The sequence below is a fragment of the Artemia franciscana genome, chromosome 7 (genome assembly GCF_032884065.1).
Source record: "Artemia franciscana chromosome 7, ASM3288406v1, whole genome shotgun sequence".
Lineage (NCBI taxonomy): Eukaryota > Metazoa > Arthropoda > Branchiopoda > Anostraca > Artemiidae > Artemia > Artemia franciscana.
This window is the reverse complement of record NC_088869.1, coordinates 22,495,233-22,509,666: the sequence shown is the minus strand read 5'-3', so window position 1 is coordinate 22,509,666 and position 14,434 is coordinate 22,495,233. Positions and strand designations below refer to the sequence as shown.

The window sequence follows — 14,434 nt, the reverse complement described above, 5'->3', positions numbered from 1 at the left end:
TTGGTGGCATAACTTCAGTTATCATATATATATATATATATATATATATATATATATATATATATATATATATATATATATATATATATATATATATATATATATATATATATATATATATATATATATATACTGCTTGTCGGTAAAACTGCTCTGTGTGCAGTCGGTGGCATAACTTCAGTTATCATATATATATATATATATACTAGCTGTTGGGGTGGCGCTTCGCGCCACCCCAACGCCTAGTTGGTGGGGCGCTTCGCGCCCCCCCAAGCCCCCCCGCGCGCGTAAGTCGTTACGCGCCATATTAGTTACGCGCCATTGTAGTTGTGTCCCTGTGTCCCACCTGTGAATATAGATAGATTCATATATGTGTTTCAAACTACGTAAAAATTGCGAATATACAACATTTTTGGCTTTCCCACTACTGGAAGCTTTCCGTTTCCAATTGCCAGCAATTGATCTGAAAATGTTTGACCAGAATCATCGTTTTGCAATCGGACACGCATATTTGTAGTTAATTTTAATATTTTTACGTGTGCCCATAAATTAGAATTTTTCAGGCAAGCAGTCATTTCGTCTGCAGGAGTTAAACTACGTAAAAATTGCGAAAATACAACATTCTTGGCTTTCCCATTGTCTGTGCATATACAAAGCCGTATGCACTAATAATGACGTCATATGCAAACGCTCTTTTTACAAACAAACAAACATGCATACACACAACTCGTTTTTATATAGATAGATAGATAGATGGATACAATACAAATTAACTGCGTAAAACTTGCGAATATACAACATTCTTCGCTGTCCAATTGTCGCTGCATATAAATAGATTGTCAGGTTTACCGACCCTCGAACATGCAACGTACAATTGTCCATGGGAAAAACAATCAGTATTAAGATCTATACCACATTTTTCTAATGATTGACCTTGAGCTTTGTTAATGGTGATTGCAAATGCTAATCGAATTGGGAATTGCAATCTTTTAAATTTAAAAGGCAGATCCGTTGGAATCATGGGAATGCGAGGAATAAGAACAGCCTTACCCTCAAAATGCCCTGTCAAGATTGTCGCCTTTATTAGGCTTTCCATTGTTTTTTTTACGGCAAGTCGCGTGCCATTGCAAAGCTTTGGTGGGTCGCCTATTTTTAGTTGTAGCACGTGTGGTGGAAACCCTGAAAGATATATGGAATTTAAAAATTCAGATGGATAATTAACCGCTTCATTTGGTTCCAAAACTGTGTCGACTGACTTGCAAAGGACTGCCTGGTCTCGAATCTTGGTCAAAACAATATTGTTGATTTCGTGGACGTCTATATTTTTGGGTGCGAGAATCGCTCTTTCACTTAGCCATTTATTATTTTTATAATTTTTTAGAATATTCGGAAATACTTTTTCAATCAATTCATTTTTGGACGTCACTAAACTACAGAAATCAGCAGGTAGTTGTATACGTCCTGAAATTGAGTCTATCGTATCATAAATGTCTTTTTGTTCCGACGTTAACTTGTAAATGTTATTTTGTACATACGACAATAGATCACCCGTACTGTAACTTTGTTCACGATCCAATTCTACACATGTCGAAACAGCAGCGATACGGTTAGGTGAAGGCATTCCCAAATCCTGAAGAGGTTTATTTGCCATACGTACGCACAAATCTTCTATAATAACTAAAGTGTCGTTATAAATTTCTGATGTAAAATCAAAAGTCATTTCTGACGTCTCTAACTGTTTTCGATGGAGTATATCTTCGGACATTTTTGACTTATATTTTTCCCATAACTCTGTAGGAGCTGATGGAGAGCAAGTGTACGAATTTGACTTGGGGTTGACGTTTCGCACGCGTCATTGATGCAGTTATCCCAGTGTTGGTCATTCTCCAATAAATTCAGAGCTTGGCATGCACTACGGTAAGTGTCATGTATAGTACCGTTTACAGTTCTCAAATACTCAAAGGATGTCGGACCGGGTACATTCACCAAAAGCAGGCGTAGAAAGAAGCATTCATGTTGATTGGGGTGAACGGTGTAGAGTCTTCCTATCGTGGTATCTTTGAAGATGGTAGGTTGGCCGTAAACCCACTGGTTATCTACTTCGATGGTGGTACCGTTGCCATTGTAGGTTTTTCAGTCATTTTACAATTAGAAATTTCTCTTTCAACGGTCTTCTTACAATTAAAAATTTGTCTTTGAACGATATTCTTAAATACCTGTGTCCTGGTCGTCATTTATATTCCCTGTGTCCCGGTCGTCATTTGTGTCCCGGTATCCCAGTCTGTAATTTCTCTTTTTTCTTTTTTCAGTTTTCTTTTTCTTCTTTATTTTTCAGCTTCACTATGAAATACATATCGCCGAACCTTTGTTTTTTTAACTAAAATCTGGTAGTCATTGATGACCTTTTCCAAGTCAAAATCCCAAACCCAATCATCATCGCTATCATTTTCAGTTTTAATATGTTTTGACTCTCGCTGTCCAGGTGGATCTTCATCTAACTGCGCGGTTTTGCGTTCTTTAGCCTCAAGCCTGTTTCCTTGCTGTTCTTTTGATTCCTCGGCACGCTTTCTTTTCTGACTTTCTCTATCAGCAGCAAGTTTTTTGGCATAGACTCTTTGAGCATCTTCATCAGTCATTGTAAACTTAAACATTAATAGAATTCTACGCGAACATATGTCTTATATAACTTGAATGACCTCACCTTCAAAGCAAAAATGATGGCAACTAATTTCATGACGTCAGCCGAAACATGACGTCACCTGATCCACAGATCCACACACAGACAACTTATTTTTATATATATAGATATATATATATATATATATATATATATATATATATATATATATATATATATATATATATATATATATATATATATATCATGAAAAGAGAAATCACCAATGCTACAGCACAAACACAAAAAAAAAAAAAAAAAAAAAAAAGAGACAGATATATATATATATATATATATATATATATATATATATATATATATATATATATATATATATATATATATATATATAGGTTAAAGTTCTCTTCCTAGTGCAGTCTGGTCGAAGTGCAGTTGTTGACACTTTCCCGTCAATGAACCTTAAAACTAACAAACGATAATTAACAAGATCTATGTTAATTAGTCGGATAACTTTTATCCGACCACCCACTATCACCTTAAATCAGGTATGATGAACTAGTCATTATTGCTGCATATCACATCAGTAATGACTGCACAAAAAGCAAAAATAGGAGAAGAAGAATCTTATTCTATTTGTTCCTAATCCGATTTGATGAGCTTTGAATTACGTTTCACAAGTGCATTTTATTCTTGTTATGTGACATCTACCAAATCTGGTCACAGTGCAGCCCTACTTCTTTTCATTGGGGGAAGGGGGGCTGAATTCACTAATTTCTTTTTTTAACTACGTATTATTATTTTATAATCACCAACAAAAAACCAGTTATTACTGGTAAGCCATGGTGCACGAAAAAAGAACAAGACAAAGAATAAATCCAAAAGAGATTCTCTCCAGTCTGATGAGGGCGAAAATCCATTTAACAAGTGTATTCGACAAGTACGAAAAATTTTATTGCTGCACAATCCAGCAGGGACAAAAATAGAAGCAGAGGAATCCCTAGCCACATATTTCCCTTCTCCGACTCGATAGACTACGAATTGGGTTCTTCAAGCCCATTTTGTTTTTTTTATTCCCAGTTTGGTCATACTGCAGCTTTTAGCTAGTGTAAGATACCAAAATCTTTGGGGAACTTTTTTGGATATCTTTTCTTCTACTACTTACCAATATCTTAAAAAATAATGAAAAAAGGAATTATTATGCACACCCATGCTGCACAAAAAAATGAAGTAAAAGAACAAAAACCGGTGTTCTCTGACTCGATGAGGACATTTTGTACTTGCCGTTTATATCCTGTCTATTTGATCTAAAAAGTCAACAACTAGGCTGAAAAAAAGTTTAAGTTCATGGTAGTCTTTTTAATACATGGTAGTCACTGGAGCCCTATTAACTTTTTTGGTAATAAGCGGTAAAAAATCTTTATTGCTGCACAATCCTGATCTAAAATTTGATCTAAAAAGTCAACAACTAGGCTGAAAAAAAGTTTAAGTTCATGGTAGTCTTTTTAATACATGGTAGTCACTGGAGCCCTATTAATTTTTTTGGTAATAAGCGGTAAAAAATCTTTATTGCTGCACAATACTGATCTAAAATTTGATCTAAAAAGTCAACAACTAGGCTGAAAAAAAGTTCAAGTTCATGGTAGTCTTTTTAATACATGGTAGTCATTGGAGCCCTATTAATTTTTTTGGTAATAAGCGGTAAAAAATCTTTATTGCTGCACAATCCTGATCTAAAATTTGATCTAAAAAGTCAACAACTAGGCCGAAAAAAAAGTTTAAGTTCATGGTAGTCTTTTTAATACATGGTAGTCATTGGAGCCCTATTAATTTTTTTGGTAATAAGCGGTAAAAAATCTTTATTGCTGCACAATCCTGATCTAAAATTTGATCTAAAAAGTCAACAACTAGGCTGAAAAAAAGTTTAAGTTCATGGTAGTCTTTTTAATACATGGTAGTCATTGGAGCCCTATTAATTTTTTTGGTAATAAGCGGTAAAAAATCTTTATTGCTGCACAATCCTGATCTAAAATTTGATCTAAAAAGTCAACAACTAGGCTGAAAAAAAGTTTAAGTTCATGGTAGTCTTTTTAATACATGGTAGTCATTGGAGCCCTATTAATTTTTTTGGTAATAAGCGGTAAAAAATCTTTATTGCTGCACAATCCTGATCTAAAATTTGATCTAAAAAGTCAACAACTAGGCTGAAAAAAAGTTTAAGTTCATGGTAGTCTTTTTAATACATGGTAGTCATTGGAGCCCTATTAATTTTTTTGGTAATAAGCGGTAAAAAAATCTTTATTGCTGCACAATCCTGATCAAAAATTTGATCTAAAAAGTCAACAACTAGGCCGAAAAAAAAAGTTTAAGTTCATGGTAGTCTTTTTAATACATGGTAGTCATTGGAGCCCTATTAATTTTTTTGGTAATAAGCGGTAAAAAAATCTTTATTGCTGCACAATCCTGATCTAAAATTTGATCGAAAAAGTCAACAACTAGGCCGAAAAAAAAGTTTAAGTTCATGGTAGTCTTTTTAATACATGGTAGTCATTGGAGCCCTATTAATTTTTTTGGTAATAAGCGGTAAAAAATCTTTATTGCTGCACAATCCTGATCTAAAATTTGATCTAAAAAGTCAACAACTAGGCCGAAAAAAAAGTTTAAGTTCATGGTAGTCTTTTTAATACATGGTAGTCATTGGAGCCCTATTAATTTTTTTGGTAATAAGCGGTAAAAAATCTTTATTGCTGCACAATCCTGATCTAAAATTTGATCTAAAAAGTCAACAACTAGGCTGAAAAAAAGTTCAAGTTCATGGTAGTCTTTTTAATACATGGTAGTCATTGGAGCCCTATTAATTTTTTTTTGGTAATAAGCGGTAAAAAATTTTTATTGCTGCACAATCCTGATCTAAAATTTGCCCTAAAAAGTCAACAACTAGGCTGAAAAAAAAGTTTAAGTTCATGGTAGTCTTTTTAATACATGGTAGTCATTGGAGCCCTATTGATTTTTTTTGGTAATAAGCGGTAAAAAATCTTTATTGCTGCACAATCCTGCAGAAAAAAGAAGTAGTGAAGTAAGAACTATACCTACATTTTTCTTTCTGCATCAGGATGAACTCGGAATTTGGTTTGAAATGTGCATTTTTGTTCCAGTTAGATTACTTCCTCCAAATCTGGTCATAGATAAGCCATATTTTCCAGCCTAGCTAATTTAGATTTTTATGGGGTTTAAATTCCCTGATATCCTTTTTTCTCCTGCTTTACCATTTTTTTACGTAAAGTTTTATACAGGCGTAATATGCGTATGCCAAACATAGAGCCCGTGTTTTATTTTTTAATTTTTTAGATTTTTTTTTTGTTTTGTTGCGGTAGACTAGTTCGGTCTACCACGGAATTTCTTGATCTTTTAAGGAAGAAACAGATAAGAAATACTAACCCTATATTTTCCTTCTTCGAATTGATGAACTCGGAATTTTGTTCGACGTGTTTGACAAGAAACAGGAGAAAAAAAAGCACTAACACTATTTTTTCTTCCCTGACTTGATGAATTCGGAATATCGTTCGACATGTTCAACAAAAAAAGAAAAAGAAAAGCACTAACCCTATATTTCTCTTCTCCGAATTGATGAACTCGGAAGATCGTTCGACAAAAAAAAGAAGAAAAAGCAGTAACCCTATATTTTCCTTCTCCGACTTGATAAACTCGGAAGATCATTCGACATGTTCGACAAAAAAAAAAAAAAAAAGAAGAACAAGAGCTAAGAGCTCATATGGCACTTGTGACGAGGCGAGAAGAGCTAAGAGCCAAGAGATCATATGGTATGAGCTCTAACAAAATTCTATGAATCAATAGATTGATTTAAAAGGAAAATAAGAGGCTTAATGTCGGTCAAGATTTAAAATAAGAGCTCTGAGTCACAAAGTCCTTCTAAATATCAAAATTTATTATGATCCAATCACCCACTCGTAAGTTATAAATACCTAATTTTTCCTCTCCCTTTTGCCCCCCAGATGGTCGACCCCTAGATCTTCAAACTGCAATCAGGTATCATCTGTAAACTTAAGGAATTGCAATGTTAGGGGGTAAGGGGACTATTTGCCCTTAATAACCAATTATCGAGAAGACAGGACAGAAAAAACAGTACTTTTATTTGACAAAAAGGGAGAATAAAGTGGAGACTGATGCATGTAGATGCTTTGTTGATATAGTTTGAAAACAAGTCTGTATTCACAAATTACAAGATTTTCTTGTCCTTAGAAGGCTGATGATGGATTTATGTTTATTTGTTTGCTTCCCAGAGGTGCGATTGTATTGAAACAAAAATCCTAAAACGCTAAAAGAAGGCTTGGTTGAACAGAAATTGAAAGTTTAGACTTAGAGATGCTGTGTATAAAGTTTTAATAGAAGAACAGTGTGGTTTTAGGATGGGAAAGGATGTGTTGACCAAATTTTCACTCTTAGATTGATAATTGAGAAGGGCCTGAATCATCAAATCCCTTTAGTCCTCAGTTTTTAGTTTGTCAGCTAGCGTTTGATTTAGCTGATAAAAGATTTTTAGCAAAGGTTCTATCCTTGTATGTTATACCAGATAAAAACACTAAAACAATTAGCAATGTGTACGAAAATAACATTACTGCAGTTAAAATAGGGAATGAGGTTAGGAGCTGATTTTGTACTAAATCAGGACTTAAGCATGGCTGCGCCCTATCCGTTTTTATATGAATCCTTTTGATGGACTCTATTTTAACAAGCACAGCGAAGGCAATGGAGGGGGGGGGGCTGAATTGGGAAAGTAAAACTATCCAAGACTGATATTATGCTGATGATTTAAGCATCCAAGCTCTGACAGACAGAACATCTTAACCATCCAAGACAGAGCATTGAGCTCTGTCTCTCCATGGTGACCCAGTGTATTTTATTTGTTATGTGTATTATATTAATAAATTGAACTTGAACCAAGATGAAAATGTTGGTAAAATGAAAGAGCTTTTAGAGGTTCTGCAAGTTATGGGTGCAAGAATGGGTTGGAAATTTAGCGTTAAGAAGACTAAGTCATTAGTGAAGGGGTGATGCTGTGTAATGAGTAGATAGATCAACTGGACAGCTTCACTTACATAGGTAGTATTATTAGTAAAGATGGTGAGAGCAGTGAAGATGTTAAGAGTAGAATACTTAAGGTCCAGGGTGTTGTTTCACAGTTGAAGAAATTTGCAAGAATAGGAAGATAAGTCTGCTAACCAAGATTAGAATCTTGGAAGCTATAGTGATGATAGGGTTCAAGTATGTTTCTGAAGCATGGACACTCCATAAAATGAAGGAGTATTTGCTGGATGTTTTACAGAGTAATTGTCTACAGATTGTTTGGGTACCCAACTGAATGACCATATCATAGACAGTAAGCTGTACAAAAACGTGGTAGCTATGTTAGTCTCAGGTGACATGGTGCTGCAGTGAGCTATTATTAGTAGTAGTAGTAGCAGGGTCGTCGCGCATGGGAGAATAGACGCCCTTCCCCCAATGTTTTGGGTACTTTGTAGAAAAGAAATAATTCAATTGCGGTGCAAAACATGTCATCTAAGGAATTCTTCAGCTTGGTTGGCACACAGAGCAGTTTTACTGACGAGCAGTATACATATATATATATATATATATATATATATATATATATATATATATATATATATATATATATATATATATATATATATATATATATATATATATATATATTAACTTTTTTAACATTGTGAATGATTCATAATTAGGATTGAAGCACAGGTACACCAAATCACAAATAGCTCTTTTGCAAGAAAATATAAACAGTAACATTAAATCAAGAACTATAAAAGGCCTTATCATAAAAATACTAATCCATTTGAAATAGATGACTGTCAAATATCTACAGAGCATTGATATGTTTGGATTATTTCATATTTTGCCAAATAGGATGTCATCACAAGCCATAATATTGCTTTGGAACCCTTTAAGGTTTCATAATAGAATTTAAAATTGTAACAATTATTGTATTTGCAAAGTGTTCAGTGGCAAATTGAATAATATTTTCACCTTTCAGCTGGTAAATTAATTGAACATCAAACAAATTTACCAAAAAAAACTTGGTTTTAGGGCTTTCTTAAAACTTCAGAAAAAGTATATTCAGTCAACACATATTTTTAGGTCTGGGATAAGGTCAAATTTTAATTTTTTGGGGCTTTAAATGGGAAAATTAGCAGTGGATTCTCTTCAGCTCCCTGGTTAAAGTGTCTAAGTTTTAAGACTATTTCGTTTATTTTTATGCAAGCCAATATAAAATTATGGTAGGATTATAAGGTCCCATAATTTTGAAAGCTTATGGTGTAAAACTATAGATGAAAGGCATTTTACTACCTTGGAGAGCTCCTTGATTTATCTTGTAATTTATGATTTATGCGGAAAGCCTAAATTGTGTCCTAGGTAGATCTTTTTTAAGTCCTATCTATATTTCTAAGGCCTGGATAATTGGATAATAGGCTAGTGTTGTACATGGCCTGTTTTGAACTAATGACAATACTAACAAAAAGATACCAGTGCTGAACTACCTGTTGAAAAACTGTTCGAAAAAAATGTTTGCTATTGTAACAACTGTGGTCTAACCCCCAAATGGGGCCAGATGTAACCCTAGCTTTAATACAAAACACTGCTGATTTTATTGTCTCTTTTTTTTCAAACTGGAATGACTTTGTATTGTACAATGAACTGACTGTTGATGAGAATTAGGTAAAAAAACAAAAAAAAAACAGTACTAGTTCAACAGAAACAGCCTAGAAATAGCTGTGCCTCTCACTCAGACTATATGTCTTGGCTTTTTCTCAATTAGCTATGAATTGATGGCAACTTGCTTTTAATTCAACCAAGACCCAAGACCAAGTGCATTGGGTAATTGTTTAGTTTCATCACAATCTGTCTAAAATAAATATTACTGTATACAACAAGATTCTGATGATTGCATATTGTTTCTTTGTCATTATTAGAGAAGCACGTCCATTTTTTTGCTTTCTAAAATCCTCCTCCAACAAGACTAAAAATGCATAAAGTGGACAGGGTTTTGAAGCCAGGGGAAATGTTGGAATTGGACAATATGAATGAGTAATGACATAAAAACAATATGCAATCATCAGAATCTAGCTATATGCAGTAATAAAAAAAAATCCCCAAAAAACTAAAATATCCTGCCTTCAAACTTTTAACACCACATATTCTTCCCTTGACTACCTGCAATTTCTGGTGAAAATAAGGTTGCAGTGATAAAACATCATGAAGATAAAAAACAAGACTTAACCAATCAGCAAAACGTAGGTCATAAACATCAACTAACAATTCAACCAATCAGAATATAGACCTTGCCCTACTGCCTGCAGGGCTCATGGAATAATTTGCTTTGCTCTATATGCAATGTTACTATATGCAAAATCAGACATTTGTTTTGTTCAAACAGCTGACTAGTTTAAACTTGAAAGCAAAAGTGAACAATTTTGGATATTCACATTAATGGATGCATAATTTTTTTAATTATCTTTTGACTTCCTACTATACAGAAATTACCAGTGACAACTGGAATTAGTATTTAAAATATAATTTCATTCATATTGTACAACCCTAACTTTTCCCTTGGCTTCAAAACCCTGTGCACTTTATACATTTTTAGTTTGCTTCATGGAGGAGGAGGGTCAACCAGAGATGGATGTGCTTCTACAATTAGCATTTCTAAGTACTATAGTATGGAAACTATGCTGCTTTGCAACATAGTTTCCAGTTTTGACTGCTTGTGATGAAACTAAACAATTACTATCCATTGACTTTTGAATAAAAAACAAGTTGACATCAATCCATGGATAACTGGTTGAAAAGGTCCAAAGACATGCAACTAAGTTAACTTGTACCTTAATTATTTACTAGACCAGAGGTGGATGGAGGCACCAGAATTGCAAAGCTTTGAATGGAATCAATCTAACCTTATCAGTCTAATAATAACCATATTATCTATGGTGTTGATAAAGTAAACCTAAACTCAGATTTCAATTTTAAAGGCATCAGGCAGCACACTAGTATGCACATAAAATTTACCTAGGAGCATTTAATTTTTTAGTTGGATCCCTTTATGAGGTAATTGTTTAGTTTCATCACAAGCTGTCTAAACTGGAAACTATGCTGCAAAGCAGCATAGTTTCTATATTAAAGCACTTAGAAATGCTACTTCTTGAAGCACATCCATTTCTGGTTGACCCTCCTCCTTCATGGGGAAAACTAAGAATGTTCAAAGTGGTCTTGCTTACAAGTAACATTACCTATAGAGCAAAGCATATTAGTCCATGAGCCCCATGGGCAGTGGGGTGAGGTCTGTATTCTATATTTATTTCATAAATATGGAATGCAGACCTTGCCCTGCTGCCCATGGGGCTCATGGACTAATATGCTTTGCTCTATAGGTAATGTTACCTGTTAGCAAAATTGGACATTTGTTTTGTTCACAAACAGCTGGCTAGTTTAAACTCAAAAGTGAAAGTGAGCCATCTTGGATATGGACATTAATGGATGTGTGAGTTTTTTAATTATCTTTTGACTTCCTACTATAGAGAAATTACCAGTGATGACTGGAATTAGTATTTAAAATATAAACTCATTCATATTGCACAACCCTAACTTTTTCCTCAGCTTCAAAACCTTGCCCACTTTACACATTTTTAGATTGCCCCATGGAGGAGGGAGGTTTAACCAGAAATGGATGCACTTCTAGAATTAGCATTTCAAAGTCCTATAGTATGGGCACTATCCTCCTTTGCAGCATAGTTTCCACTTTAGACAGCTTGTGATGAAACTAAACAATTACCATTTATGGAACCCTTTGTCAGATGAATTTGTTTGTGCAGAAACTTGGTTGTTATTTAAGGCACTGTAGGTACACTATTTGACTAAGCACAGTATACATTTTCCTAGAGGTTGCTCATTCAAGTAAAAGTTGGCTATTTGTCATGTTTTTTCTCTGTTTTTTTTTTTCCTATTTTGGCTAGTGATGTTTCCTTTGTGTTTATTGTTATAACAAGCACTGAGTGCTTACCCTTTGGGGTGAAATAAATAAAATACTTAGAAAGAGTATATACTTACAAAGAACATAAAAGATCCTAGGGAATTCAGTAGCATTACTTTTTTTGGTAAAATTCTAGTTTATTGACTTTTGGCTATTGTGGAAAGGGGTAAAGTTAGGAAAATGAAACTTTCAGGGATGGGTCTGAAGGCTAAAGTAGCCTATGTCACAGGAAGATATTTTGAAGTACCTATCTCTACTCCCTCTCCCTCTAGAGGGTCCTGACCTTTGATGACCTTTAAAAATATGTATGTTATAAAAGTAAAACCTTGCAAAATAGATCTTCTGCTTGAATGAAGCACAACAAAATTGTTTTCAGCTTCACAACTTTGCTCAATCCTATTTATAAGGTTTTAAAGTTATACAAATACATTTCCTAAATTTTGAAGAAGAAAAAACATTTATATGGCTCAGAATTCTACTCAAATAACAGGAATTGCATTCTCAGAACTAAAGGCAGAGAAAAAGCAAAAGGTAACTGAAAATTAAGGTAGGCCTAAAATGTTGTTTTTTTCAAAATTTCAATAGGTATAGATGTGTCATGTAGGCAAATTTCAGGGCCCTCTAGAGGGAAAAGGAATGAAGGTGGGTAGCCTACTTCAAAATACCTTCCCATAATATATTTTAGCCTTTAGATCCATCCCTGAAAGTTTCATTTTCCTAACCTAACCCCTTTCCAAGATAGCCAAGTCAATAAACTAGAATTTTACCCTTTTTTAGAAATATTTTGCCTTTAGAAACACTAAATATTTGATGTTGCCCCTCATTGATTTCAAAAAATAAGCCTAGCCTACCTGCTGCTCCCATTTTTGTGAATTTAAGCCATTAGTATTACCCCTACTACATAAAAATTTACAAGTTATTGTATTTCCTAGGGTAAACTCAGCATTAAATAAAGGTGAAAATATAGGCTACATAGATAGGTCTAGCCTAATTATTTGAGTCTTTCCAGCCATGACAGAACTAGCCAACATTATCAAAAAAAGGGCTGTTTTAAGCGCCACTTTTACAACTTAGTTACAGTAGAACTACCTTGTTTTAAATGCACAACGATGAACGGACAATTAGCTGACTCTCACAACTTCTTGATTTTTTTTTTTTTTTATCCCCTTGATTTATTTTCTACTTTCTATATAAGGAATAATTGAAGCTAACATATGTGAAAACAGATGGCGATAAATCGATTTTATTTGTAAAATTTATTTTGGGTTGCTGGGTTTAAACACTGCTTTTTAAGAATGCATCAGAAAAGTGTCAGAAATATATTAAGATTAGACACATTACTTTAGGAAATATAAAAATTCAACTGAAAGTAAAGAGCAACATTAAAACTTAAAACGAACAGAATATATTACATATGTGCGCACGGACTGCTCCTCTTCAACACCTCACGCTTTACGCTAAAGTTTTTTAGCATTTAAAGAGGAGCAGCCCTCCTCATATACGCAATAATTTCTGTTAATGTTAAGTTTAATGTTACTCCTTACTTTGAGTTGAAAAACTGTTTTGTTTTTTTTTCATTTATGGTCTTTTTTAAAATAATACCAGGAAATCTTGCCGCACCTCCACGAAAATACCCTCCTCCTCATGGATATATTTTCTAAGCAATAAAATTCCTGTGAAAATTTACCCTGAGAAATTACCCTTAACATCTCGACAGGTAAAATTCAATCAGCAAAGAGAGTTGCAGTAAATAAGAAGATTTTCGTATAGGTATTCTGACAAATTTCCCCAGTGTAAAATTTCTTTTGAAAAATTTACCCCCGGAAAATTCCCTCCCCATGGAAAATCCCCCCAGAAAAAAAAATCCCCCCCAAATAAACAAAATGTATACATAATTCCTAATAACAAAAACTATACGAAAAAAAGGCAATTTTTATAGCTAAAAGAACTTTCCCAAGAGGCTGTTGGGGCCATGATGATTCCAAAAGCATGGTTATTCGGCCTTTCAAGTATGAAACATACATTTCTATATAATCTACGTGAAAAAAACATTGCGCAGCATCAAATTGTTACTTTTTTACTTCAAATAATGATATGGATAACATCTTTCACACTACCTAGAACACATAAAAAAGTTCAATTAAGTATCATTTCCGCGCTTCATCGTAAATAGCGTTTGTCTCCGTCTTGACAGCTTTTGGTATGCTGACAGTTGATGAAGTTTTATCTTCGTTTTTCAACCATTAATTGATTCGGATAAGTGAGACTAGTGTGACATTCTCGAAAACTATTTCGGATGTCTGTTTTGATTAATTTTAGGAGATAAAACAAATGCTCAGCTGGAACATTGCTAAAAGGTGAAGAGAAGATCAGTGATATGCACTTCCGCAAATCTGGGTACTTGGTTTCACCACTGCGAGTCTTCAGACTACACATCTTCATCCAGTATTGTTAAACTGATAGGTCTTGAACTTGGGCAGCTCCCAAATGAAGCTAAGTGACATCAATCATTGCCCGTGACCACCGTTTTATGTTTGTTTTCTAGAGGCAACACTTTTCTCTTACAAAAGGAAATCTCGTGAAAAGTGGCCTTAGAGATTTTGGCTTCAAAATTCTTACATTCCTTGGTTCAATCAAAGCCAAAATTTCATAAATTTCGTCTGCGAGCTTGAACCGGTCATAAAACTGCTTGATTAGGACTATATAGTATTTTCGACAAGACTGGTAGAAGA

At 34.0% G+C, this 14,434-nt stretch overlaps 1 protein-coding gene across 1 annotated transcript in view; it reads right to left on the bottom strand.

The window, feature by feature from the left end:
• Window positions 1-12,920, bottom strand: part of LOC136029004 (uncharacterized) — an 80,672-nt gene extending 67,752 nt beyond the window's left edge. Inside the window, exon 1 of the mRNA XM_065707009.1 lies at window positions 12,792-12,920. The gene's annotated coding sequence lies outside the window, so the exon portion shown is untranslated. The remainder of the gene's footprint in view (window positions 1-12,791) is intronic.
• Window positions 12,921-14,434: the final 1,514 nt, after the last annotated feature.